The sequence below is a fragment of the Phascolarctos cinereus genome, unplaced genomic scaffold (assembly GCF_003287225.1).
Source record: "Phascolarctos cinereus isolate Bilbo 61053 unplaced genomic scaffold, phaCin_HiC Scaffold_1;HRSCAF=81, whole genome shotgun sequence".
In the NCBI taxonomy this organism is placed as follows: Eukaryota; Metazoa; Chordata; class Mammalia; order Diprotodontia; family Phascolarctidae; genus Phascolarctos; species Phascolarctos cinereus.
This window is the reverse complement of record NW_027555514.1, coordinates 143,532,432-143,559,049: the sequence shown is the minus strand read 5'-3', so window position 1 is coordinate 143,559,049 and position 26,618 is coordinate 143,532,432. Positions and strand designations below refer to the sequence as shown.

Genomic DNA, 26,618 nt, shown 5'->3' with positions numbered 1-26,618 from the left:
GATATATATTCTTTTAAGTGCTTGGGAAAATAATTCTCTCCTCCCTCACAGATGAATTTAACAAGTCGTTATACAGGGGTTAAGTAGCCACCTGCAGAAAACTAAGTACTAAGGATTTATTAAGTACCTACTATGGGCCAGGCATAACAAAAGGGCACAGGTGGAGATCAGGAAAAGCTTCAGATAGGAGGTGGCATTTGAATTGTGAATTAGTAGCTATGTACTGGATGGAGGCATTTCATTATATAAGCATTTTTTAAAAAAATACGCTGTGATTTCAAGGGAGCATTTTTCAAATTATACAGTGTGGCACCTAAAAGTTTCAAGTCAAATACAACTCTACAATTCTCTAACTTGTTCTTTTTGCTAAAGAAGTTAAGTGACATGTTATACAGTAAAGCTGTCAGTTTATTTGTAGAGCCTAAATTCTCCAACTTTAGTGCAAAGAAAAAAAAATCTTTTTTCATGATCCCCTGAAGGGTAGGTAGGTCAAGTGTCAGCACGATATAATCCACCTGATAATCTTCATTCTCTCAAGTGTTTGCCACCTCCTACAGTCACCCCTCCCCACCTTAAAATTAAGAAAAAAACCCAAGTGATACATGGTATGCAATACTTTGCTTTAGTAGTCCCCCTGCCTGGAATGTCTATTAATTTATCCCATCTCCAGGACCTTCACTGGCCTTTTCATTTCTCAGTAAAATCCATATCTACCTTTTCATTTACATTGTTACAGTTCACTTCATGTATTGCTCTCATGGTACTATTACTTCACTTTGGATGCAAAGTGAAAAATCATGCAAACCATCCCATCTTTTCTGTGAATTCCTCTTCATTTTTTCCTTAGAATTCCATTAACTCACGAACTTTAATTTGGCATTCCCCTATCAATGGAAAGCTTCTCTGTTCTCAGTTCTTTGTTACCACAAAGAATGAAGCTACGTAAGTTTTGGCGTATACTGGCTTTGTCTTGGACTTCTTTGAGGTATGTGCCCAGATGCCCAGTAATGTAATGGGACTTAGGTCACTTCTTTTGCATAAATCCAAACTGAAATCCAGAACACCTGGGGACTCCACGGGTTCATAAGTAGTACGTTCAATGTGTGTGACTCTCATAAGCTCTTCCAGCCTTGACTTGCTTTTAACATATTTTTTAAACCTTTTTTACCATACCAATTTGTATAAAGTAAACAGAAACTGAACTTAGGTGTTTCCATCTGCATATCTTTTAATAATTTGGATGATTTCATTTGGCCTTTGTTGTTGCTATTCAGTCATTTCAGTCATGTCCGCTCTTCCTGACCCTGTCTGGGGGGTTTCTTGGCAAAGATACTGGAGTGGTTTGTCATTTCCTTCTCCAGCTCATTTTACTGATGAGCAACTGAGGCAAACAGTGTTACACAGCTTAGTAAATGTGTGAGGCCAGATTTGAACTCAGAAAGATGAGTCTTTGTGACTTCAGGCCCAGTACTCAATCTAATGTGGCCCCTAAATGCCTTTCATTTGGCCTCAGTTTACACCGTATGTGAAAGGTAGACTGAGGAAACAATTTCTCCTGTTTAGCCCTAGGGTACAGAACAATGTTCAAATTTTTTTCAAAAACAATATTCAAATTGCAGAGAGAGGGAAAAAAAATTGACAGCTGAAGCTACTGAAAGAGCTGCTTTGGGAAGTATTGGATATTTTTTAAACTTAGAAAAAGGATAATAGATGTAGAACTGGAAGGATACTTTAAGGCCATCTAATTCAATTCTTGCTTTATAGACAAAAACTGAAGTCCTTTAGAGGATGTAACTTGTCTAATAGGATCAAATAAATAGTATGTGCTTTTGAAATTTGAACCCAAGTCCTGATACAAAGTTTAGTACCACTGAACTAGAAGTGGTGATGCAAAAGATGGATAGATGGATAGACTACTCCTTGGGGATGTTATCAATTTAATTTCTCCTTAGGCATATGTTGTATAAGATGGACTTTGAGGTCCCTTTCAACTCATAGATTCCGTGCATATGTAAGTATATTTTAACTTCTGAAACAAAGTTAAAGGCGTGGCAAAGTAGTGGAACACCTGGAGTCAGAATATCACGTGAACATCAATAACTCTTTAACCTTGGTTTCTTTATTTGTAAAACGGAAATAATACCTATATGACAGAAGGTATTACAGTCTGAGGGCATTTGGTAAACCTGAAAGCACTATACAAATGGGAGAACTATTCAATACTACATGCATGGAGTTATGAGAAAACTAGTTCCAAGTATGCTACTTTTAAATCTGAGTCTGTTTCCACATCTGTAAAATGAGTATAACACAACCACTAAACGCTTGCAAACTATATATTCTATGTAGTGGGATATAAATGTGTATTATCATAAAGACTCATCTTTCTGAGTTCAAATCTGGCTTCACACACTTACTAAGCTGTGTAACACTGTTTGCCTCAGTTGCTCATCAGTAAAATGAGCTGGAGAAGGAAATGGCAAACCACTCCAGTATCTTTGCCAAGAAACCCCTCAGACAGGGTCAGGAAGAGCGGACACGACTGAAATGACTGAACAGCAACAAAAGAGAATCACAATCTAGACAACAAATTTCCTTAGGGATAAATATTACAGGCTCAGTAGTGATGTCTCTAAGTTTGCTTAGATAATATTTATAATTCTTTCTCATAGACTTTCACAATTGCTCTTATGTTTTTCACTTTCCATTCAACTTTGCTGAGCCTGATACCAAATACAGGCCTTCCAAATGACTGCTGGGGACGTAAATGGAGCTCAAAAGTTCCTTGGCACATATGAGCTGATAAAAAAAAAATAACCCTTATTTTACCATTTCAATCAATTAAAATTTAAACGACTTGTGCTCATTAGTATGATGAAAATACCTTTCTGCTTAGTTTTTTCTACGTGTCTTAAATGTTTAGCCAGGTTCTATTTTGGTTATCATCCTCCCAAAATAAGATGATTCCTGCTCTTCAGGTTTTTCAGATTGGAAAGAAGGCTAATATAATAAATCATTCCACAAGTGGAGAAATAAATGTAATCGCACTTAGATTTATATGGGACACTTTTAGTGATTCTCTTGGCTTTAGTTTCTTAAGGATGCTTTAGTGGACCCCTGATGAGAAACTCCCCATCTTTCAATTCTCCCCTTGTTTGCATTCATCAAACTAACAACATTCTACTATAGGAGTCTCCTAACTAGTCTCCCTGACTCTGGTCTGTTCTTCCTCTAATCCATCTTTTATACTACAATCAAAATAACCAAAATACTCACCATCTCATTTCTTTACTCAAAAACCTTCAGTGGCTCCCTACTGCCTCTAGGATAAAATACAAATCCCTTACTCAGGTATTTATGGCCTTCCACAATCTGGCTCCAATTACCTCTGCAGCCTCATTTCACATACTCCCCCGTTTCACATGCTCTTTGCTCCAGCCAAACTTTTGGCACTACTAGTTGTCCCTGCCCCCCAACCCCAAATTTGCTATCTCTGACTCAGTGCATTTAAAGATTTTTCCTCATGCCTCCCCATTCTCACCTTCCCCTTTCAGAATACTTATCTAAGGCTCAATTCATACATCTTCTCTTTCTCTAAAAACCTTTCTGTGATCTCTCCAGCTGAAAATGCAGACATTTCCTAAAACAGTTTTTCATCAGGATATTTTCAAACCACTTCCACCCAATCACAACTTACTCTGTATTATACTTACTGTGCAATACTCCACTTTTAAAGTGGACTGTTTCAGTTTTTAATCTTTCTACTTGCAATACTTTGGGCATAGTAGGTACTTCATAAATTTTAAGGGGGTGGATGGGAGGGAGGCAATCAGGGGTCGTGACTTGCCCAGGGTCACACAGGTACTGTCTGAGGCTGAACTGGCCACTCAAGTCCTCCTGACTCCAGGGCCAGTGCTCTATTCACTGTGCCACCTTGCTGCCCTTTGGTAAATGTTTGTTTTGAATTATTTAGGTAAGTGAAGTTTCAGCAGAAATTAGCTTACAGTCCTGACTCCACAATTTTCATTGAAAACAAATCCAAGTATTAAAAATTAATGAAATTCTGACTCAACAACTACATGCAATATAAAAATTCTACCCCCTCCAACACGATATCTACAACTACCAATTAGGGTTAGGAAAACTGTAACAGATTGGCAGAGGAATATTAACCAATGTCCAAACGCATACCTTAGAAAAACATTCTCAAAAATTTGACCAAATTTTACTGGCCTCAGAGAATTAAATCTACAATGTGGAAACAACTACTTCATACAGTAAGGGATAGAGCTTTGCTCATCAGGGGGAAAAGTATTAAAGAATGTAAACTATACCAAGTTTGAAAGCATACAGAACTGAAATGGAATAAGTTACCTCCACAGGTATAGTTACATATTCTGCGTGCAACAATGTCACGTTTGGAACCATCCATCAAGTTACAATAATTAGGGCTATACTGAATGTCTGCAGCATACATGTTACTTTTGTTGATGCCATATTTATTCTCATGAAATGAGAAGCTAGCATTTTAGTTAATGTGATTATTGAAATGAAGGATGTATTTTATAAAAATTTTTTCCTAGATCATCTTGGCACCCAGATTCTTAAGATGATAAAGGTATCTGATCACAGGTTTTCAGCCTTGAGAGGCCTCAGAAGCTAACTAATATTACTTATCAACTGCAATTCCATCTATACTACCTTCAACAAATAGTTCATCAAGCATTTGATTTTAAGATCCTCTAAAAAAACCCCACAACAAACACTCTTGTTCTTTATGGATAGCCCCAAACACATGGAAAACTTTCCCATCAATGAATCATAATTTAACTTCCTTAGAAATGCTACTTACTTCTGCCCTCTGATGCTGAAGGACACATCTTTTTCCACATGAAAACACTTCAAATATTTCAAGATATGATGGTTATCATGTTCCATATAAGTCTTCCTTTCTATAGCTTAAAACAATCCCAATTACATCAAACTATCCTAGAATAGCACAACCTGAAAGTCTCTCAACATTGTAGTCTCCTTCCTTTGAACACTTTCTCTGGACATGGGTTTCTTTGATGTGAATATAGTACTCCAGCTGTGGTTTAACCATATTGATTATCGTATCTCTCCAGCCTTGGACACTATGCCTCTTTTAATGCAACCTAAGACTGCATGAACTTTTTTAGCTCTCATAACTATATCCATTAGTTCATAGTAAAAAAAAAATCCTCCAAGATCTTTTTCAGATAAAACTTTGGTTAAGCTAAACCTAACCCATTCTTGAACTTGTGAAGCTTTTGAATTCAAGCATAGAATTCTAGATTTTTCTCAAATTTCAAATAATTTGGTCCTTGGAGCTTGGTTATTATCCGAAGTGGCCATCCTTCCCCTCTCAGTATCATCTGCAAATCTGATAAAGACATAATGCATACCTTCATCCAAGTAATTTATAAAGTTATTAAAAACAGATTCCTAGGGCATGTCACTAAAGAATTCCCTCCAAGAGGGTATGGAGGCATTAATTCCTTGGTTTTAGTCCATTAACCTGTTCCAAACCCTCTATCTACATTACTTTCTAGCCCACATCCCTACATCTCAACCAAAAGGATGGCATGAGTGGCCAAATTCTCTACTGAAATCTAAGTAAACTATCTCCTCCAAGCCTTCTCCTCATCTAACATTTTACATATCTACTGTGAAGTGTCTGAGGCTGCATTTGAACTCAGGTCCTCCCGACTCAAAGGCCCATAGCTCTATCTACTACGCCCCCTTGCTGGTGGTCCCTCCATGTATATTTTAAAAGAAAGATTAGTCTAACATGATCTGTTCCTAATAACAACACATTATCATTTATATAGAGCTTAAGGTTTGCAAAATGTTTTATAGATATTCTTCACTTGATAGTCACAACTCTGTGGTGCTATTATCCCCACTCCATTTTACAGATGAGAAAATTGAGATTAAATGACTTGCCCAAGTCAAAAAGATAATAAGTGTCTGAGGCAGGATCCTTCCTGACTCCAAATCCAATGTGCTATCCCACACCACCTAACTGCCCATTTCTTTCTATTTTTTTTGTCTATTTCTTAATGAAGGTATATTGGTAGTGTACCTAGTTCTAGAAGTTTACAAAACCATCTTCAATTAACATTGTGAAATTTTGCCAAGAATTCTAGTTAAGCTTGTTAGCATATAGTTCATAGCCTTTTTCCAAAAGAAGGACAATGTTTTGGCCTTTGTTGGTTCTATAGGCATCTCTCATTATCCAGAATCTTTCAAACAAAATTGAAAGTGGCTAAAAAATAATGTCCACCATTTCTTTCAGTTGCCTGGGGATATAGAGTGCTTAGGTCTAATCACATGAATTCCAAAGTAGCTTACTAGTCTCTTATCTTGTCACATATTGGCAGTTTCAATGTCTTATCAACCATTTTTGTTCTGTCTTTTCACAGAATCATGGCTTTGGTGCTAAGAAGGAATCTTAAGAGGGAACTGAGGCCTGGAGAGGTTAAATGAATTGCCTGTCTTTACATATTAAAAAAAAATCATTCCCTTAGATGAGAACAGTTGAGTTGTGCCTTCTCCACATCATCTGATAGATACGATCTTTTCCCTACCATAACTTAAAAAGTTTTTTTTTTTGCTGCTCTTATCCTTCAGGTCACACTAATGCAAGATCAGATGTTTTTACATATCTATGGGAATGGAAAATTCAAAAATCTTTTCAATTAGGATAAAATTGGGGAAAATATATTCATAAAATATCACACATCTTAGCAGTTAGAACTGCTGAATTTTAGCTGAGATAAATAATTAAGATAAAACTTAAAAGTCAGTAGAGGTTAAGATATTTCCTAGGTTATTTTAACAGATATAAATTTAATCATTTTAAAAGTGTGTATTCTAGGGCACAATAAGAAAGCTGGGAAATTTATGACCCCTTCTCCCATGATTTGTTAACTGGAGAATACTCCTGACCCATACTGTTATTTCGCCACATTTACATGCTTAGAAAAGAGGGTATTTGCACTTTCCCTAAGGAGATCACTTCCAAAGGAATCAACTAACCCTAAACAAACCTGAGTAATTTGTAAGCAGTAACTCCTTTAAATTTACAAGGATTAACTAAGGCGAATATTGCCATGTAGTTAAAAGTGCAACATTTTTATAGAGCCTAGCAAAGTTTAATACCTCTTATTTAAAACTGCTAGAACTTTAATTAATAGGTAAGAGCATTAACTTTTCAACTCCCATAATGTAATTTCTGGCTTGGCAAATTAGTGTTTTGATACTCTTTAGGATTAGTCTTACGGTAGGCCCATAGATGAAAAACACTTGTGAAGAATATATTCCCAACTAGAAGACACTTTTGTGGACTTCCTAATTTCTTTCTGTAAAAGAGGATAAATGTCATTAAATAGGGTTAAAATAGTTCATTCTCATTCACAAAACCTTTGTGAGAAAAATATTAAATGTTACATGCAATTTAGAATGGTAGTGTTTATAACCTTCCTTAACTTGGTAACATTTTCGAATAAAGGCCCTTCCAAATGATGAAAAATGAGAACTTACTTGTAAGCATTCTTTTTCGTTATCTTTAGATGTAGAATCCCTACCTACCCCTGGAAAGCTTTCCTTTTATATTAGTGTATCTGTTTACTTTCTTTCTTTTATTTTTTTTAAAGGCAACTGGGGTTAAGTGACTTGCCCAGGGTCACACAGCTAGTAAGTGTCAAGTGTTTGGTCTGAGGGCAGATTTGAAACATGCTGAAACCCATGACTGAACCAAGGACCTTTAGATATCTATCTACTTTCAAATTTAAATCTATATAAGAGATTTATGTCTGCCATCATTAAACTGACTCTAAATTTGAATAAGCCTCCACTGAAAACAACAATAAAAACCAAGACAATGTCATAACCTTTTGAGGCCTTAGTTTTTATCATTAGCAAAATTACAAGGTTAGACTATAATTTCAAGCATCTCTTTTATCTATAAAATTCTATTATTTCATTTCTAGTTTTATATAACATTTTTCCTTCACATACTTTAAAATACTACTCAATGGGAGAAGCAATTGGAACTCTTAGATGAGATGACTTTCACTTTTCCAATGCTGTAGTATTCCAAATACGAACCAACATTTTCTGATTTTGGATTATTTCCTACTGGTCTGAGCAAAATCACTTAACTTCCTGGAGCTTCAGAAGTTTCCTCATCTGTAAAATAGGAATTATAATAATTGCAATACCTCTCTCACAGTTATTGAAAAAATACCATTGCAGGGGCAGCTAGGTGGCGCAGTGGAAAGAGCACCAGCCCTGAAGTCAACAGGACCCGAGTTCAAATCCGACCTCAGACCAAACACTTGACACTTACTAGCTGTGTGACCCTGGGCAAGTCACTTAGCCTCAATGGCCTAAAAAATTTAAAAAACAAAAACAAAACAAAAAAAACCCACATTGCAAACCTTTGGGATTATTATACAAGTGTAAGTTATTATCACCTAATGGAGTTGTGAGGAAAGTGCTTTCTAAACTATAAAGGGCTATGAAAGAGTGAGTTATGAGTTTTTAGATTTTTAATCAGTTCCAGTTTTGGATCTTAAGAGTCAAACAAATCTTATAATAAAGGTTTTTATACAACAAAAAGCATTGTGTATACAAAAAAGGGAAATAAAAATTTGCCAAAAAGATTTGACACTTAAAATCTCTAATAAACCAATGCAAATTTATAATACAGAATAGTAGATTTAAAGTTGGAAGTTATCTTGTAGGTAAGTGAAGTCCAGGGAGGTCAAACACAGGGGCCTATGATACCTGCAACACTCCCAAGTACTGATGAACCAAATTAAAATATAATTGGGAAATATTTAAAATAAATAAAAATACAATAAAATTACATTGTAAAACTAAATCTATGTGGGGTTCACAGGGATCCTTATGTTAGAAATGAACAGCAAATACTAGCTATGAATGCTGATCAGACTAGGACACGGCCCGAACATGGTCAGTAGGGAGAAACAGCCTCTTCCTGCCTTCTTTACACTACTGAATATTAAAAATACAAACTCGAAGAGCTTGTGAGAAGAGGGTTGTGGCTCACTTCCTTGCTAAAATCTAGATGTTCTCCAAACAGAGGTTACTACGACGATCTTCCCTTCTCAAACAAGAACTTTCTTCACCTTTCAGATCCTACTCCCCATTGATCCCCACTATCATACATCTTATTAAAGCCTTAGGTGAGGTATAGAGCAGTTTCTCATGGCCAAAAACAACTGGGACCCTCAGTGTAGGAAAAGATTCTTCATAAAAGTTAAAGAGATGGCTAACTTTTTTGAATATTGAGCCTATTGCCTGACTTTAATATACAAATATTCTGTTTCTTTTAATACCTGCTAATTAGCAGAAGTATACAATTACAGGCACTATCTTTTAATAATCACTCTTATCATATACCCTTTTCATTTGTTTTTAACTATCTTGTTCTTGTTCATATATATGTTCAAGCTTATATACCTATTTTTTTCTCGTCAATAGGACCCTTATAATATTAGCATATGAGCTCAGTAGTGAGATAACTAGATATGAACTATTTTGCAGCTCTCCAGAAAGATTCCAGTTTTATAGCTCCAACAGCCTAAGTGTGCTTATTTGTGAAATTATCTAGATAACCCTATAACAAGAAAAGAAATACAACATGGTCAGTTAAAGCTCTACTGTAATCCCTCCTGGAATAAACTAGTAGGTCAGCCAAACATCAGCAAGCCAAGTAGAACTGGGGGCAACGACAAACAGTTCCTAGTAAATGAGCAACAAGGCACAAACGTGGAGAAGCAACTGGTTTTCCTTTTATGTCGGGGAGGAGCACTATAAAAAAAAATTTTAAGCCCCTGTGAGCCTGCCTACTAGACTGTAAGTTTGTGGAACCGAAAAAAAATTCTTCATGCAAGAATGCTTAACTTTTGGATAAAAAAAAAAAAGAAATTTAACTTTATTATAGTTCCTGAGGTTAAAACCAGTTGCTTTTCATGTCATTTGAGTTGTGCAGAAATACTTGGCATTGTGCTGTATTAACATGCAAAGACCCATTAGAAAGGATTCTTTTCTCTCATCATGTACACTGTATATTTATAACATGACAAGAGATCTAGATTATGAAGCATTAGCATTTAGGTGGAACAAACCAGTTTGCTGAGAATCTATCCAGTCAGTGCATATCTGTGTGAGACTGATGTTTAAGGGAGTTACCCACGCAACTTGAGAAAAGATCTTGTTGTTAATAATAATTAGTTTTTATAATAGCCTTTCTTCTAAGAAGCTCAAAGTACTTGAAAAAACACCACCACCTCAAGGGAGGCAGTAACAACTGGACTGAGCAAGAGAAGTATAAGGAGTTCTACTAGTTCTACAAGTTCTACAAAACAAATTACTCCTACTTCTCATAAATCCATCTATTTTCAGCTCCCTGGAATTAAAAATCTGTTCTGTAATGGCTAAATAACTTTGTGTTATAAGAGGGACTTATTCTCTAGCTTCATACAACTAAGTATTCCATATCCTTAGAAGTTTATAAAAACGTATGTCCTAGGCTATGCTGCCCCAAATATTTCTTCTTGCCTTCCTTATACAAACAGGTTTGATTTTTTTCTCACGTTCATTTGATTATAGTTCCACTGGCTGAATGTTAAGTGTAAGAAATTAAAGTGGAGTTCTAAAAATGCTTGTAGCTCAAAATATCACAGAAAAACTATAACCAAACACTACTGTCTTTTAAAAAAACAGCCATATTAAAAAGACAATCACATCAAACTCAAGCTAGAAAGACGCTTAGAGTTTATCTAGCCCAACCCTCTCATTTTACAGATAAGAAAACAGAGGCCCAGAGTGGAAGAGCTGACTTGCCCCAAAGTCACCCAAGTATTAAGTATCCAAAGGTAGGATTTGAATCCTGGTCTCAGACTCCCGAGCCAGTACACTTTCCACTGACCCAACTACTCATCAGCGTAAAGTACACAAACAACCATCTATAAAACTGTACGAAGTCTAACATAAGTATGTCATGTATAAGCTTTGTTTGGAAAAAGTTTTACTGGAATAGTAAGAAGGTGAGGCAAGAAGCCAATGTATTCTGACCTCATCTGAGACACTATCTTCAGTTCTTTATGCCACATTTTAGGAAGGACACTGACCAGCTGGGGAACATCAGAGGATCAAGACTAGGAAGGTTAAAACACACAGACACAGACACACAAATAAAGTAGAAAGCATGGGACAGAGGAACAGAAAGACATGGTTGCTAAGTTCAAGTTGAATGTGGAAGAAAGATTATATTTACTCTGTTAAGGCCCAGAACACAAAACTGGAATTCAAAGGGAAAGTTTCAGTGACAAAAATCATGGATGAATGAAACTGAGAGCACTGACAGTGCTCAAATTAAATATATTCTCAAAAAACAAACAAACAAAAAACAGTTTCTTTATGAGGAAGACAGCAGTATCAAAACTATCAGATGAGGTCTAGCCTGAAAATTCTGATAATATATTAAAACTTCATGCTCACAATATATTAGTTGTGGAACACATGAAATGAGTTAGCAATGAATTTTTTGGCTACCACAGGTTCTTTTAAAAAAGTATTAGGTAGAAACTTCTTTGGACTAATGAAAATTAATCACTGGTTTCCAGCTAGCTGTGTAATAATGTCAGTCATAAATAAGCAAAGTATTTTAATGATCCTGGTAACTTGAACATTTTATACAGTTAAAAATACAGTTCAAAGCATTTTAACTTTATAATTATGCCTCTTTGCAATGTATGAAAAATCACTGCGGCCAGAAGATTTCACATTGTTCTGAACTGATAGATGATTTAAGGACTATCTTTTCTTGTTATATAGTTATACAGTACAGGACCTTTCCTCCAGGCCTCCAACCCAAGTACTATAAACACAGGCTACTAGCCCACAATAGTTCTAAATGAACAATCCTCCCCTTCCGCATGTTGCTGTGGCTAAAAAAAAAAGAGCAAGATAGAAAAAAGTATTCCACTACTTTCACCTATGCCCTACTTAAACAAAGGCCATGCTTCCACAGAAAATTGGCAAAAATAAATTAGAAAACAGCTGCAATGCATTTGTGAGAATGCAAGTATAGATCAGCATTTCACAAGTTCATTTGTCTATGCAACACTTTTGAGTTTGAAATGAAATTCATTTTAACACTGAAAAATTGCTTCTCTATATATTATTTGATACACAATTCACATTTAATATTTGAGAGGGGGAAAATATCGCTAGCATAAAATACAGTATAAAATCCCTATTTTCATCATAAAGACGACTTGGGAAACTGCTTGATTATTAAATGTACTGTCATACCATAAAGGAATACTTTAGAGATTTCTGTATTGATGTTCTCAAGATTTAAGTATTTTTTAAAAAATTAATTTCTACTTAATAGTCTGGGTAGCAAAGAAATAAAGCCAAATTGTTAACAGACTTTACAAACTGTAGACAAAAAAAAAATCTATGAGAATTACATCACTCTGGGGAAGGGGTCCACTATCATCTCATTCTTTATAAATAAACCAAACCATGCAAACAGCAGCCCTCAGTTACCTTTAGGCTGGTAAAAGTCATTAACACCTAGCCCCTTGCCACCCAACCAATGGCGAGTAGAAGAAAAAAGCATGCTCTTTCCCAAAGGAGAGTATGGGATGTATATGGACAAAGTGGCATTTGAATGAATCTACCACTAATTTTGTGTGACCCAGGGCAAGGTGTTTGCCCTGAGTCTTTTTGCTCTTCTTTAAAAACGAAGGTATTCAACTAAATCTTTTCTAAGGTGTCTTCCAGCTCTAAATGTGAGTATGATGGTCTGTCTCTGTCTCTCTCTCATTTAAACCAGCAATCACTTTGAGAAAAGGATAGGCAGTTCAAGAGGATGGAATTTTTAAAGTTACAGAAAATGGGAAAAAACCTCTAACAGGCTAAGACACTAGGTCTCTACATGAAATGAATTTCAGAAAAGACTAATTAATTTTTATGGATTTCTTTTTTTTGGGGGGGGGAGAAGGTGGTAGTGCTGGGCAATGGGGTTAAATAACTTGCCCAGGGTCACACAGCTAGTTAATGTCACGTGTTTGAGGCCACATTTGAACTCAGGTCCTTCTGACTCCAGGGCCAGTGCTGTATCCACTGTGCCACTTACCTGCCCTACTTTTATTGATTTCTGAATGGCTTTCACTAGGGACTGGATGTGTAATATTAAGAAAGTCACTTAACTTCTCTATACCCTAAGCCTTGAGACTCCATATGGGGTCCTGAAAAATTTGGCAACAGTGGTTTCTGAACCTGCAATGACCAAAAGTTAATTAAAGATCAAGTACATAAATGAATCTGAGGTGTTCACATAGGAACAGAAAACATGGATACTTTTCACTGCACATGCCTTTAGGACCCACAAGTGGAAAAAATTCAATAAGTCCTGCTCTAGGCAACTCTAATATAACACAGAGGAAGTACTTGTACTAAAAGCTTCTTGCTTTTAACAGAATAAAGTTGAAGGAAAGGACTATGTGCTATGATCTGCCCTTCCTTTATGAAAAATTTTAAATATTAGGTTTAATCTATAAAAAAATAAAAGAATAAGAGCCTAGGCCAAGGACTTCTAGCTCTAACTCAATCTCACATTATTTGCTTCGTTTAAGAGCCTTGCATTATGAAAAAGGAAAAATGGATGAATTTTATCATATTATATAATAGTATTTACATAGCTTTTTTCTCACAGTTAAGTCTTGTGAGGCAGGATCTTCTTTAACTCCAAGTCGGGCACTCTATCTTATTACATGTCAACATTGAGGGAAAAAAAATATCATGGGGGAGAGAGGGGGAAGAGATATCCTGTTTTGAGGTCTTTAATATGACATCTGCAAAAATACAGGTTTACTCTGCCAAACAATGATTTACTTAAAGTTTAAGAGCCATGCCCCTTTAGAAAGGTGCTGAGGAACATAGTATTCTACTGCAACATAGATACTATGCATTTTCATTCCTTGAGAGGCTGCTATGAGGTAGGAGGGAGGCGAGTGATTCCTAAAATTAAAACCTTTTCCACAAAAGGCCTATCCCTCAAAAGTCTAGTTTGAGATTCATTTGGACTAGGACAGTTCTTTATACATAGCCTATTAAATTAACAGGTTGCTAAGGCCTGAAATTTAATCTCCACCTTCTCTGACAACATCGTGGTTTTCAGGCCTCTTTTACCTCTCCACCAGATACCAACCTCTCATGACAGTCTCCCTGTTTTATAGACTAGAGCGTCTCCATATGGCTAGAAAATCAGTTTTCCTAATGCACAAAAAGTCTGAGCATGTTAGTACTGTGCAAAAACATTCATGATTCCCCACTGTTACTGCAAAGTGCAAAATCTGTAGTTTGATATTTAAGGCCTACAAACTTACAACTTCATACACGCTATACTCTGGTAAAACTTGACTATATATGGTCTCCAAAACATCACATGCTTTTCTTATCTGTCTTCTTATATACTTCACCTCCGTTTCCTAGCTGAGGAAAAGTATACTTAAACCACTACTACATTCTCCTCAGTGGCTATTTCAAACCTCCTCTATTCTTCTCAACCCTTCAATATCACCACCTTTTCCCTCCCTTAGACAATAAAAGCCAAAAGCTACTTCTTTTCTATTGCATACCTCAAAACCCTTCTACATCATTCAAGATCTTCTCCAATTAATAAGAAATTAACCACTTAAGTTGGGCTTTGAGGATACAAAGGCAAAAATCCAACAGTTCTTGCCTTCAAAGTGTTTTCATTGAGGTACAGAGAAAAATAATTTACGTGCATGTAAATATATAAAATAAATAGATGGCAATTTTGGGGGAGGAAAGGCTTTACGGGCTGAGCTTTAAAGGAAACGTGAGTTTCTACGAGGTATGTCAGAGGGAATGCATTCCAAATATGGGGGCAGTTAACGAAGACAGGATTGTCATATGAAGAACAGTAAAAATCCAGTTTGGCTCAGTAGTAGAGTGCAGGCAAGACAGCACCACCACTGGAATTTGAACATGAGAATGACACAGATTTGTGATTTAAGAATAGCACTTGGAGACTGTGTGAGAGATGGATTGGAGATACAAGAGACTTTATATAAAAAGACCAAATAGAGGAATTGAAGGGTAGTGGTCATATGAGTAGAGATAAAGAAGCTAGATGAAACATGTTATAGATCTCTGAGTGGTTGTGACTCTCCTCCTTCTTGAAGCTCTCTATTTGTGCTCTTAATCTCATTTCCTCCCAGAGCCTGCCTCTTAAATCATTCTTTCTTCCTTCTGCGCCCCCTTGTTATCAACTTCTCCTTACAGTCTTCCTTACATGATGTCTTTTGCCTCTCTGCATGGCTGACCACTCAGCAAAGTATTCTATTCCTCACTGACCACCCCAAACATGACCATAGTAAGAAACCAATAATAACAATCAGTGGTTTCAAGTAATACCTAGGTATCAGTTCAAATACAAGTTTACACATTACGTATTTGAGTATAGTATTGAATGTAGTATTTTCCTGTGATGCTCTGCTTAACAACATTAAATGATTATTTTTATTGAAAAGCAGTACTAGATAATGAATAGTGCCTAGCCCTCCATGTTAGGAGCATCTGGGTTTAACTTCTGCTATACGCATCCTGGTTGTGTGAACCGGGGAAAAAGTCCTGTAACCAGGGCACTTTCCCATTCCCATTCAGCAGCTGAGATCTCTCTATTCCAGTAACTTGTCTGTTCCTTGCCATCTTTCCTGTATACTGCTGCATGATTCAAAAATCTGATACCACTCTTTTGCTCAAAAATCTTGATGGTTTCCTTCTCTCCCTCCCAACTCCCAATCAAAGAAAAGTCCAAACTAGCCTTGCACTTAAAAATTTCCATAATCTGGCTATCTAAATATCCAACTAACATAGCAGTTGTCATCTAGCTAAACTGTTCTATTCCTTTATCCTCAATTTCCCTTCTTCCTGATGACTCTGCTCCCCTCATTCCCTATGCCTGAAATGTTCTCCACATTCAAGTTGAAATCCTATCAAAACTTTAAGGTTAAATTAAAAAATACTACTTCTTAATTTTGTTGTTGTTCAGCCATTTCTCAGTCATGCCTGACTCTTTGTTAACCCCATTTAGGGTTTTCTTGGCAAAGACAGTGGAATGGTTCACCAATTCCTGCTCCAGCTCATTTTACAGATGAGAAAACTGAGGCAAACAGGGTTAAGCAACTTGCTGGTCACATACCTAGTAAGTCTAAGGCCAGATTGGAACTGAGGAAGCTACCTTCATACAATTTCCACTCTGCTAAATCTTAGATATTTCAGTCTCTTAATTTTATTTTGGGGGGTATATTTATGTACATCATTAATTTCTGCAAACCCCTCCATACCTTGTATCTTGAATAGAATAGGTATTGAATTGAATCAGAAAGATCTTTCCCACCCAAGGTATAAAGATGCCTTTGAGAACTGAGAATATTTGAAAAATGAAAGCAGGGCAGTCCTACAGGTAGATCAATGTTATGGTAATTCTAAAATGGACTGGTACTCAAACAACATATATTTGTATTATGGAATGGCTAACACTTTAAGGGTAATTTGGGAAATACACATTATCATTCTCAGATTTTCCAAGCTAGACAATTTTCAAAATATTACTTTACCCATCACTGCTATTATATGTAGTTTTTTGTCATAATTGAGGCAGTTTAGTTTGTTTACTAAGACTGGAGTGGTTTTTTTTACCTTTGTTCCACAGTCATAGTCTAACAAAAGAATTAAGAGGTATAATCCTATCTCACTGAAATGGTGATTAAGCATGTTTCTTTTTCTTTCTTTTTTTTTAAGGCATGTTTCTGATCCATTTGCTTGAAGAATTTTTTAGATATACTTTAGACCTTAGGGACTCTCCAAAGAGTGTCAAGCCAAGACAGAGTTAACTACAACTTGGATCTTGTAGAAGTGATGTGTGAGACTAGAAGTTTTCCAAGTTTCCTTCCAATTCTGGTTCTCTGGTATTCTAAGTCCTACTTTGTAACGGTGAAAATATTAAAAGCACAAAGTTTCACTGAGGTGAAACCTGAGGTGCATCCTGAAAGAAAAAGATTCTGAGAGGCAGAGATGTTGGGGGATCCATTAGAGGCATGATGAATAGGTTGTACAAATACAAGATTAAACTTTATCTTATAAATGACAAATGAGTAATGATATGAGTCTTGTGAATACCACAGAAAAATGGGTTTGAAAAGAAGAAACAATGGCAAGCTTCAAATTGGATTTTGATAACTGGTGGAGTGGCTAAAACATTTGGAGTACAAGTGTACATTGTAATCCAAAGATCATAGATGGTTGGGAAACTCTGAAGTGATCCTTATGGAGACTTAGGGCATTATCTCTGTACATCTCTGTATTATCTTTTTATCCAATAAAGTATTTTTTTAAGGCAATTGGGGTTAAGTGACTTGCCCAGGGTCACACAGCTAGTAAGTGTCAAGTGTTTGGTCTGAGGCCACATTTTAACTCAGGCCTCCTGACTTCAGGGCCGGTGCTCTATCCAACTGCACCACCTAGCTGCACCCCCCCCATAAAGTATTAAAAGATATTTTCAGTGACTACAAAAAAATCTCAGATATAAGAATGTTGATGACAAAAGATTAAATGTTCAATCTCAAGCTAGTACCAAGAAAAGCAATCTTTCTGGGTTTAAGAGACTTTGCCTATCTTTTACATTTGCTTCATGTAGCTTTACAAACAGGGCAGTACTACAACAACCTTCATCTCTCCCACTCAGTATCTTCCAACCTGGTTTTTTTAAAAAAATCTATACTGATGCTATTTTAACTGAACAAACAGAAGTGAAAGTTTCTTTTATTTTGTAGACAGTGTATTTTAAAAGTACTTAATTTTCCCCTCATATACCCAGTGACATTTGTACAAATAACAATTCACTCAAAAGTTGGTCTTTTTAATTTACTTATTCAGTGCCTTACCAAATTACCAAAAATTGATTTTATAGAGCTAGGAAAAAAATCTTAACAAAATTCATCAAGAAGGACAAACGGTCAAGAATATCAAGGGAATCAGTGGAAAAAAAAATACGTAAAGGAAGTTAGTTTAGCAGCACCAGATTTCAAACTGTATTACAAAGCAGTAATCATCAAAACAATCTGGTACTGGCTTAAGAAATAAAGAGTGGTAGATCAGTGGCACATACCAGGTACACAATACAAGGTAGTAAATGACCATAATCTAGCGTTTTGACAAACCTGCAGATGAAATATTTTGGGACGAGAAATCACTATCTGACAAATACTGCTGGAAAAACTGGAAAGCAGCATGGCAGAAACTAAGTATGATTAACATCTCACACCATACACCAAGAAAAGGTCAAAATGGATATAAGATTTAGACATAAAGGATAATATCATGAGCAAATCAAGGGGGCATGTAATAGTTTACCTGTCAGATCTATGGATAAAGGAAGAATTTATGACCAAAAAAGAGAGAGAGAGCAGTACAGCATGTAAAATGGGTAATTGATTATATCAAATTAAAAAGGTTTTACACAAACAAAATCAATGTAGCCAAGATCAGAAGGTAGGAATTTTTATAGTAAGTTTCTGAAATATATACGGAACTGAGTCAAATTTATAATACATGTCATTCTACAATTGGTAAATGGATAAAGGATATGAACACGTGATTTTCAGAAGAATAAGCCAATGCTATCCACAGTCACATAAAAAAATGCTCTAAATCACCACTGATTAGAGAATGCAAATGAAAACAACTCTGAAGTACCACTTCACACCTATCAGATTGGCTAATATGACAGAAAAGGAAAATGACAAATATTGGAGATGTGGAAAAATAGGGATCCAAAATAGTGATCCAACCATTTTGGAGAAAATTTAGAACCATGCCCAAAGGGCTATCAAACTGTACTACCCTTTAACCCTGCTATACTACTACTAGGTCTGTACCCCAAAGAGATCAAAGAAGAAGGAAAAGGACCTACATATACAAAAATATTTATAGTAGTTCTATCTGAGATGGCAAAGAATTTGAAATTGAGGGGATGCCCATCAAATGGGGAATGGCTGAACAAGTTGTGGTATGTGACTGTGATGGAATACTATTATGGCACAAGAAATGACAAGGATGTTTTCAGAAACTGGGGAATAAATGAAGTGATGCAAAGTGAAATGACTAGAACCAGGACAACACTGTACACAGTAACAGCAATTCTGTACAATGATCAAGTGCGAATGACTTTAGCTATTCTCAGCAGTACAATGACCTAAAACTATTACAAACAATTTATGATAAAAAATGCTATCCACCTCCAGAGAAAGAACTGACAGTGTCAGAATACAGTTTGAAGTATACTTTTAAAACTTTATTATCTTGATTTTTTGGTCTGTAATTTCTTTTGCAAAATGGCTAATGTGGAAAAATTTTGCATGACTACACATGCATAATTTATATCAAATTGCTTGCCTTCTCAAGGAGAGGAGAAAGAATTTGGAACTCAAATTTTTTTTTAATGTTAAAAATTGGTTTACATGTAACTGAAAAAAAATTAAAATCAAACAAAACTTTTTAAAAGTTAATCTTTTGGGTAGAGTATAGGGTACAGTGAACTTCCTAACAACATGAATTCACAAATACCATGCAAATTAGTTTATAGAACTGCTCAGGTCACTGAAAGGCAAAATCATTTTACCTGGGATCACAAGAATCAGGATGTGTATGGCTCCCCTTTTTTTTTTTATATATACATACACACACACAAAGTATTTGATTATGTTGGATATGATCATATTTTTCTCCTAACCTATCAGACTAGTCTTTCTATGTCTCCTTCATAGGTTCATCATCCATGTCCTGGCTCCCTATGCAAAGGCCTCTCTTTTTCTTTTTTTTAATCAAATCCAATATATTACACCATTTATGTGTGTGTGTGTGTGTGTGTGTGTGTGTGTGTGTGTGTGTGGTGTGTGGTGTGTCCCAAAATCTATATATTCAACCCTCAACTTTTCTAATAAGTATATCTCAAACTGGATGTCCCATAGGCATCTCAAAGTCAGTTTTTCTCCTCAACCCTCTCACCCTTTTCATTTCTGACTAGGGTACCCACCATTTTTCCAGTCACTCAGGTTCCTTCATGGACATCATTCTTCATTCTTCATTTTTCACCCTCATATCTGAGCAGCTGCCAAGTTCTGTCAATTCTAACTCTTCGACATATCTTGTAACTATCCCATTCTCTTTACTCACACAATTACACCCCAGTCCAGGCCTCATCACCTCTCACCTGAATATTACAACAGCCTCCTAACTTAAGTCCCTGAATTCATTCTCTCCCCTCTCCAATCTAGCGAACGCTGAATTGCTGAATTAATATTCTTAAGTTTAGTACTGACCACATCAGTCACTACTCAAGTTTCAGTGGCTCCCTATATACCCTTTAGGAATAAGGCACAAACTCCTATGTCTGGAATGTACAGTTCTTCACATAAGTAGCTCCAGCCTATTCATGGTAATTATACATTACTCCTCAAGCAATGGTTGAGCCAATCAGAATGGCCTACTTCTTGCTTATTTCCCCTTAAGGACAACAAACATTTCACTGCTTTCTTCCAAGCCTTACATAGACTATCCCCCATGTACAGAATGTGCTCCCTCCTCAGAATTTCTAGTTCCCTTCAGAGCTCAACTCAAGTGCCATCTCCTTCAAGAGTTATTTCTTTACTCCCCTAGTTAAGTGTTGCATCCCTTTCCATAACCACACAATAACTATTAACTGTTCATAATCTACATATACTTTATGTCTGAACATGGATCCCTATAGTAGAAAATAAGATCTCTGAGGGCAGAAATGACTTTCTTATTGTTCCTTTTGGCTTCTCTTTAAAGGTTCAACAGTTTAAAGTAACATCTTGTCTAACTAGAACCAGGAATTTTTAAAAAAGCCAAATTATATACTGAACTCTGTATCCTTTTTACTCATAAATCAATAAAACATCAAGTCCTCACTTAGAACCTCTTTCTCATACACAAAGTTTAATTATGTATGTTTCAAATCTATATTTGAAGAGGTGAGAAAATACTTTTCCTAAGATTTACAAGCTAACAGGACCTCAGATACCTGGTTCAACCCTACAATATACAGATGAGGAAACTGAGGCCCAAGTTAAGTTACAAGTCTTGCCTGAAGTCACACATATTACAGTAGAAACTAGAATTTGAACCTAGGTCCTGACTCTAAACCTACTGCTACGTATGAAGGCATATAGACAACAGCTTGGGGGACTGCAAGATACGAGACAGAAAAACTATGAGACACAAAAAACTTAATAGCAGTTTGAGGTCATTTATTACAGGGCCTAGTAGCCCCTATATGAAGCAACATTTCTTGAATTAGTCACTATCACAGCAATCACTGAGCTCCCAAGAAAAAAGGCTCTATTTTCCTGTTCTGGAAAGGAATAAACCTTTAGTTATACAGAAAGTGTTCAAGATACTCATTTTCTCTCTTCCATTTCACTGCCAAACTTCTTGAAAGTATGTACTTGCTGACTTTCACTACCTGATTATGCTACAATCTTCTATAACCTAGAGTCAAATTATTGAGGGCCTGTAATGCCAGAATTGACCAATTTGTATTTTAGTCAAGATTTCAGCATGATATTTTTAAGCTAGTGAACATTTGTTGTTATTCAGTCATTTCAGTCATGTCCCACTCTACCCCATTTGAGGTTTTCTTGGCAGAGATACTGGCATAGTTTGCCATTTCCTTCTCTAGCTCATTTTACAGTTGAGGAAACTGAGGTAAACAGGGTTAAGTGAGGTTAGCTTTGAACTCAAGGCCTCCCGACCCCAGGGCTAGCACTATATCCACCGAGCCACCATTGTCAGACCCCAATTGAGAAAATTATTCTGAAAGTCATCTGTGTGTATGACAGAATGACTGGTGGATAAGGGAGAAAAAGACCTAAGACTAGAAAGTCATTTAGAAGGCTATTATAATCTCACTGAGAAGTAAAATGGGTCTGAGCAAGGATGTTAGTAGTCAAAGTGGGTATAGACATATTAGAATGTTTTTACTCTTAAAACAACAACACTGGGCTAACTATGGAAGTAGTATTAGGAGTCAGATATGGCTGAAATAACAATGACAGAGAATAATGGTACCATTATCAGAACAGGGCAGGTTTTCCAAGATCATGAGTTTGATTTCAGGGCATGTTAAATTTGAGTTGTTAGCCAAAGGTCCATTATGAACAGTTAGAAAGTCCAGTGAACAGCAAAAACGCACGATCATATTTCAGAAGGGAAGCTAGACTTCATACAGGTTGAACAGTCATTTGCAAGGAGACGAAGTCCCTGAATTCAAGCAACTATTTTGTCCTTATAGGAACAGGACCTAGATCTATGATTTCATTGGTATAGGGAACTCCTGAGTGACGAAACTCTTTCCATCAATGCACTGACACTTTGTAACAATGGCTATTTTGGAAGTAGCGTGGTATAATGGGTAGAAGGATAACTTTAGCATCAGGCAGGCCAAGATTCCAGTTACATATAATCACAGATCAAGAACTTCCTCTTTCCTCCAATTAAAAAAAAAATCATTAACTCTACTGTATTGGGTTATGCTGTGTAATACTCACCTAATGAACTTAACAGAAGCAGGCCATATCTGACTTTTTAGCAGAATAAAAGTTTAAAACGTTCATCATCTATTACTATACAACAGGACAAATGCAGTAGAGTAGGGCAGCACAGGTCAAAGTGTCAGAGAATTTAAGTATTGTATCCCCTAGAATATTAAATGAGTTGTTAAAAGCCAAAATCATGTTTAAGACGGCAATTATTTATATACTTTTCTTTAAGAATATATAAACATACCAGTCACCTCCCACTTCCCTTTGCCCCATCTCAGCTAAAACCAAAATGAATCAACATCTCCGAAGCACATCTTATAATTTCCTTTACTCTGGATTAATTAACTGGGATCCCTCCCATTTCTACATTAAAACTCTATTAATCCTATACAAATAACATCTCTTCCACGAAGTCTTCAATAAGTGACTCAAGCTAGTGGCTTTAACAGCACAAGCGATACTTTTATTATAATTATTTATACACACCTATCATCCCCACTTGACTTTAAGCTCCTTGAGATGAAGGATCTAGTTTTACTTTCTTCAACTATCTCATCTGCTAGCATTCACTTTACACAAAGCAGGCATCAAATAAATGTTTGTTGAATAAATGATATAATGTGGGGAAACATTTAATCGTAAGCAAATTCTAAAGGTTCTAACTCAATAATTTTAAATTTAAATGGCACATACACAACAGGGTTGTAAACAATGAGGTACAACAGATTTATAGTAATGACAAGGTATGCCTCAGGAAGCAAAGGAGAAGTTGAGTAAGTTAGCTCAAATGGACAGAAGGTGAAGCTGATATAACACAGCCAGGGGCAAATAATTATAGATTACAATCACAAGGCCTTTAGAAAGGTTTTGCAAAACACTCTATATACATTAATCTTAATTGATCCTCAAGAGAGCCTCGAATAAAATGAAGCTTAGAAAACTAAAATGATTAGTCCTTTATATAGAAAGCTTTTGGGGTAGGATTTGAACCCAAGTCCTCCTGGTTCCAAATTGAGTACTATCTAGCATTATCATCTATTTTTATAAAACACTGCTTTGATAATTTGTCTAATTTGAGTTTCACTCGGCAGTAGGTAGGTCAGACATTATTCCCCCCATTTTAAAGATGAGGAAACCAAGACCTGAAGAGGTTAACTGACTTGCCAAAGGACGAAAGAAGAGTAAGCAAGAAGGTAGGTTTTCTGAGGACAAATTTCCTATCTACCTTTTTTCACTTTAAAACTGAGAACTGTATGCAAAAAAAAAAAAAATAATAATAATAATAATATTAACCAGTGAAGACTTTGAAGAAATCTACTTCAAGCAGAATTGTTACAATAAAGGTCTTAGAAAAGAGGTCCAAGGGTACCAAGTTCCAATCTCTCCACCCCCTGCCCCAATATTTATTAATTGTATCACCATGGACAGCCAGATGGCACTATGCATAGTGCCTGGCCTGGAGTCAGGACCTGAGTTCCAATCTGTTCTCAGATGCTTATTAGCTATGTGACCCTGGGCAAGTCACTTAACCCTGTTTGCCTCAGTTTCCTCATTTGTAAAATGAGCTGGAGAAGGAAATGAATGGCATAGGTATGTACTACTACTACTGGGAAGGCAGGAGGGAATAAATTGGTTTGCTTTTGAAGGTTCACATTTATTCTTTTCATGGCAATTCAATTTTAGTCTATCATAGGGACCCTATTAGCTTGAAGGACTGATACCTACAAAAGAAACCAAAAGGTTAATCTGGATCAAGTCTTGTTTTCCAGCTATCATCATTAGGTCAATACAGGAAAGCTTGGAACTATTCTGAAGATCAGTCATATTTCATTTAGCAGCTTCCCACTTATGGCTCTATAGCTTCCATCTTCTACACTTAGTAGTAGGACTCTCGGTTACCTGGTTAGAGCTATGTCAAAATAAAACGTACTATTAAAGAAACACTTGATTTTAGAGAAGGGGAAAAGTCTGAACTCTATATACACTTTGTGTGTCTAAACTACTTTGGAAATCTCTATATATTAAATATGTACAGTATGGGGGGAGTTTGATATCCAATGGATTCATGAAGCAAAGACAAAGATAATCTTTATGAAGTTTTAGAGACAACCATTAGATTTTAAAGACCTCAATAACACACACACAAAAAGACAATACTGAGCTAAAGAGTGTTTCTCATCTTAAAGTTATGCACAGTATACCACTACTCTGGTTATGAGTTGCAATTTAAAAAAAAATTGTTTTTAAAAAACTTATTCCTTGAAGTGCCCTCTCTTCAACCCCTCTTAAGCCTTAACCTTAAATCAAGCTTTTCCTCAGCTCTCTTTAGGGTTCTTGTGTGGTGGAAAGCAGTATCAAATTGCAAATGGTTTGAAACGTTGCAAACTGCAGCTACCACCCAAATTTTCCCTTCCAAAGTTAAGGATCACTTCTATTTCTTCACTTGAAGTTCTGATACATGCCACAAATTGGAGATAAGCCAAATAATGAGGGTTGTGCATTTCTACTGTGACACTGCTCACCTGGTATTCAAACTTACATTGTCCTAGTATAAAAAAGCTACACCCCAAATTTTTTATTTATGCAATAGCATACCTAACATATTTTGTGTACAACCCATTAACATCACATAAGGTAATATAAACGCATATTATGAGTTACAGGTTAACCAGCACCAAGTTGTTCGCCATCATACAAGATGACACCTCAAACTAATGACTAAGTTTGGCAAGCTTTTTATAACCCAAAATAAAATTACTAACTCTAATTCCAGTAAAGATATCAATCCCTTCGGAGCTCCACAACTATCATAGACTACACTCACCTATGAAATTAAAACTCTCTCTCAATGTTGATTTCAAAATACCGTGTGGTAAGTCTAGTCTAGGCATGCTACCATAACAACACTGAAGTGAAATGGTTTTCGAATTTCACAGTTTCATCGAAGTGTGCAAAATAAATAATGAATAACACTGTTGGAACTAACAGGCAAAATTCCATTAGGTTTATTTTAAAATTCTTAAGATACAAAGAGGACATACATTATTATCCAGGACGAAACTATCACTACTTACACCTCTAAAAACTAAAGGTATACTTCTCCCGGGGTTTTTGTTTGTTTTTTTTAAATGGAAATTAAGCCCTACCATTCCGACATTACCTGGACCCCACCCACATTTTCACCCACAAAAGGGCAAGGGAACTCAGTTATTCCATAAATACAGTCCCACTTCTCGTCTACTTTGTTTTAAAAAATAATTTAACAATTAAATGAGGCATTAATGCCGATACCCTTCCCCACCCCTCGTACTATTTACAGGATTTCTTTTAATTCCCTGTGAACCTGTCAGATGTTTCTAACCTGACCTCAGGAACTTCATTTCTTTGGAAAAGGAGACTGAAAGCTCCAAATTGGGCCTTGGTGCCAAACCGCGTCTTGCTAGCATCTGGAGACTACACCTCCCCACGGGTTATCCGCACTCACAGGGCCTCCCGCCTTATGTAACCACACTTTGGAAGGAGAAAGGTATAAAAGTGGAGCGCCAAGAATTCACCTCGTCCAACAGTAGACACACCCCAAGAGGGAAGTGAGGCCAGGGATTTTCCCCCAGGGCCAGCAGAGGCTATACTGTATGGGGGAGGGGAAGTTTTCTCCAGCAGTCATTTCTTCCTCTTCTAACCGCGGCCACTACCACCACGATCTCCTCCACCCATCTCCTTTCCCCACCCTCCCCCATCCCTTGCTTGGGTCTCAGCCAAACCCCACAGGAATGCAGCCCGGTCACATGCGCTGCGGCGGCGGAGGACGCGGACGTGCCGCTCCCCCCGCGCCCCAGGGAGACCCAGCGCCATCTTGCCCTGACGCAGTTACAAATAACGACGGGAGAAAAGATGCCT

The 26,618-nt window shown here is 36.6% G+C and overlaps 1 long non-coding RNA gene across 1 annotated transcript in view; it reads right to left on the bottom strand.

Annotated features, from left to right (window-relative positions):
* Nucleotides 1–26,618, bottom strand: part of LOC144457157 (uncharacterized) — a 34,894-nt gene that overhangs the window by 6,899 nt on the left and 1,377 nt on the right. The window lies entirely within an intron of this gene.